The 3,888-nt window shown below is 31.0% G+C and overlaps 1 long non-coding RNA gene across 1 annotated transcript; it reads right to left on the bottom strand.

The window, feature by feature from the left end:
* Nucleotides 1–2,082: 2,082 nt before the first annotated feature.
* Nucleotides 2,083–3,181, bottom strand: LOC113274513. Its single transcript, XR_003323036.1, has 3 exons — nt 3,058–3,181; nt 2,824–2,910; nt 2,083–2,146 (listed from the first exon to the last, which is right to left on the bottom strand). It is a non-coding gene; the product is annotated as an uncharacterized LOC113274513 (long non-coding RNA).
* Nucleotides 3,182–3,888: the final 707 nt, after the last annotated feature.

Genomic DNA, 3,888 nt, shown 5'->3' on the forward strand with positions numbered 1-3,888 from the left:
GATTGCCGATATATGTATAAGTGGATTGTTGTTAGTAAAATCTTTCATCGATATCAACATGCCAACGATCAAACGGAAAAAATTATTTACAAAAGCATAAGTTCCAATAGTTCACCTGTATAATTTGAGGAAAAACATCGGTTCCACATTATATCAAAAAGACATGAAATTTAATAGCTTATTTAAAAGAGTAGTTTGAAGTGAGACTGCTGCAACGACCAAATGCAACAGAAAGTAATTTTTTTAATATAAGATGGTAGTGTTGTTGGTGTTCCAAACTTTCTCCAGTTGCATATCTATATTCATTATGAGATAATGTTACCAATTAACTGTTATAAGGAAATATTGTGCCTAAGGAAATTCTTCATGACTATCGTACAGGCTTTCTAATTTGTTACAATATTAAAATAAATTACTCAACATAATTGATCCCAAACGACTAATCTATACAAAAGTGACACACTAACTCAACATGATCTTATCCCTATTGAATCATAGGCACTTGAGAATAAAAAAAGGGTAGGGAACTAAGTACGATACTGGAAAGAGATGTAAGATTTAGTTTTAGTCTCATTAAATAACACGACACATGCCACCATCATTTTACCGTGAACATAAATCATCAAGCAACTGATTACTGATTTTATTCCCTGAAAAAATGAAATTTTTATTGAACCAACCGACGTTCGGCATGCACCACAATCCCAATTCATAATCTATGTTTCTATTGGACACTACCAACATATTTTTCATAAAATATTTTCTAGCTTTTCCTTGTTCGGCGAATTCCCAACAAACAGATTTCACAGACCAATATCGATATAATTATAAGGTAACACACTAATAACACAAACTCTGACTTTCAGTTATCCTGTAAAAACTGAAATATAGAGACTGTTGATAATTGATAATATCTTATTTAGAAGTACATGAATAAAGTGTTAAAAGAGCCAAATGATATGAGAAACTTACAATTCTACAACCTCCTTGTTCATGTCAACATATGTAGACCTTCTGTCAAAACATTCACATAATTGATAATTTACATTTGCTCCTACCTCTGTCGTGTTATACCGAAGCTGCTACACTTCCCCCACTCCCTTCCCCCATTAGGTGTCATGGTTCTTAGCCCTTGATCCCTGGATTGAGATTAACAGGGGGTCTCATTATTATTGGATTTAACCAATAGATGCTTGATACATAGGTGGGGAAAAGAAGTGGGGGAAGGGAGCAGGGTATTATATCATTTTTCGGTGTTATACAAAACTGAGCTTAAAACTTATTGAGAATTGTATGAACTGAACATATAGTAGGTCCCTCGTAAAAAATACCGAACTTTTATACTTTATCCGAGCTCAATTGGTATTAAGGGTCTAAAAGTAGCTTGCAGTGAGACCAACAGTACAGAAACGCGAATAAACCTTTCACCCGACCTTATATATATATTGGGCAAACGAATCTGACCTTGCGCAAACCCCCTAAATAACATGTTAATAATAACGATATCCTATATTATACTTCGTGAACATTGCTACAATGGACTCTAGCAGTGCTAAATTCATCCGGAATACGTAACGAAAAGATTTTTACCAAACCTCAATGTACGAATCAAATACTGGTATTTACCTCGACAGATAAAACCAACCTGTGTCCCTTCTCCCTTGCTTTAAGTGGTATTTCATTTCCGAAAAAGTTTCGATGAACCTGCAAATTTAAAAAATTGAAATGATAATACAGCTAAATGCAAAGGAAAGATTTCAAAATATTTTATAAACTAACTTAAAATTCAGAAATTAATTAGACTGCTAACAGATCTAACTCAAGTAAGAAAAGCACTAAAATCATCACATACACACCAGAACAACAAATACAATAACAGAAAAACACCCAAAAAACTCCAACTTATCAATACAACAAAAATGACCAAATATTGTAAAACCAAGAGTTCCAAAGTAAGACTAATTTATAAATGTTTGAAACTTCATTTTTATTAAATCAAAGAACCTAATCGACGAATGGATCTCCTCTATAATTATTCACATTACAGTACAATACCTTAAAATAATTTATGTAGTTGAATATAGAAAATGTCTATTTTTCGGTATTTGGTTCGTAGAATCAACTTCCATTTGCCCATATTCGATGTCTACAGAAGATGAAAAATTTTAGGTTAGCTAAAGCCGACAAGATTTCTATAAACACAAAAAATAAGTACGATGAACTAAAAGCTAATTCAACTGGTAGTGCTCGCGTATTAACACTTCAAGTGAGACTTGGAAATCATACCAAAAAGTAAATTTACAGGATTAAGAATAACATATAGAACTTGAAAAATAATCAACCTTTATAATTCTTGTGAAGAGTAAATGGGATGCACAAAATCAAATTCAAACAGAACTTAATAATCTAAAATAAAATTAATTGGGGAAAAATAAAAATATTCACCATACAAATTTAAAAATGAAATTCTAATTCAAAGAGCAGAGAGAAATACAAACATTAAGTTGAAAACGCTGCAACTACTGCGCTTTAATACCATTTGATGAATCTAAGCTAATTCAACTGGTAGTGCTCACGTATTGACACTTCAAGTGAGACTTGGAAATCATACCAAAAAGTAAATTTACAGGATTAAGAATAACATATAGAACTTGAAAAATAATCAACCTTTATAATTCTTGTGAAGAGGAAGTGGGATGCACAAAATCAAATTCAAACAGAACTTAATAATCTTAAATAAAATTAATTGGGGAAAAATAAAAATATTCACCATACAAATTTAAAAATGAAATTCTAATTCAAAGAGAAGAGAGAAATACAAACATTAAGTTGAAAACGCTGCAGCTACTGCGCTTTAATACCATTTGATGAATCCAATGAGCGCTAATCTAATCTTTACACAAATTAACCCTAAAACCACAAAATAAAAATAAAAAATCTGAAACATTTCTCAATAACCCAGATTTAAAAACACCAATTGGATGAAAAAAATTTTTGATGAAAATTAATAAACTATAAAAAAGTATAAACTATAAGAGAACAAATATAATAACTAACCGTCTTTTCAATATGCAGTGGATGATAAAGAGATCTTCTTTGGTAGAAATATATTACACATTGGAGAAATTGAAATATTACGGGCATAAGAAGATCTTTTAATTTTTAATTTTTTTTTGATGAAAAAAAGACGATGAAGAAGATGAAACAACATAATCATTTTTTTTTGAAGCATGAATTAAGAGGGAGTTTAATTTATAATAAAATAAACGGTTTCACATTGAAATGTGAAGAATAACTCTAAATAAATGACACTGGGAAGGTGAAGTGGATATTGAAACGTGGCTCGATCTGGACCCTTGGAAATGTAGATTGAAAATCTTAAAAGCAGTGTCTCAATCTCAACCCTTCTTTATATGCTAAAAATGTAAAATATATGACTCGATCTGAACCGTCCTTTATATGTCCGAAATGTGGATAACCGTCCATATGGAAAAACATCATTGTCCCTTATAATATAGATAAGAAGAACATGTCACAAAAATATTAACTTCAAATTCATTGTCTTTTGGGTTCGGTCGAAAAAATGTCGTTATAATGTCAAAATTATGTCACTTTAACCATGTCAACGGATCCTACTCCATATTAATATGGCTACTATAGATGTTTAGAACTTTTGTACACATTGAAAACATTTCTTCAAATCCTACCAATTTGACATGATTTATACCTGAAATTAAAGGGTAATATCAAATCCATATAAAACAAGTAATCATGGACACTGGATCTCTGGATTGGTATTGCCTCGATAATATTAGTATTACTTTATCAGTCATGGGATTTGATATCCAAGCTTCATCTTACTTTCTTTATACTACTTATACCACAAAA

This window comes from Papaver somniferum, chromosome 4 (assembly GCF_003573695.1).
Source record: "Papaver somniferum cultivar HN1 chromosome 4, ASM357369v1, whole genome shotgun sequence".
Taxonomy (NCBI): domain Eukaryota; kingdom Viridiplantae; phylum Streptophyta; class Magnoliopsida; order Ranunculales; family Papaveraceae; genus Papaver; species Papaver somniferum.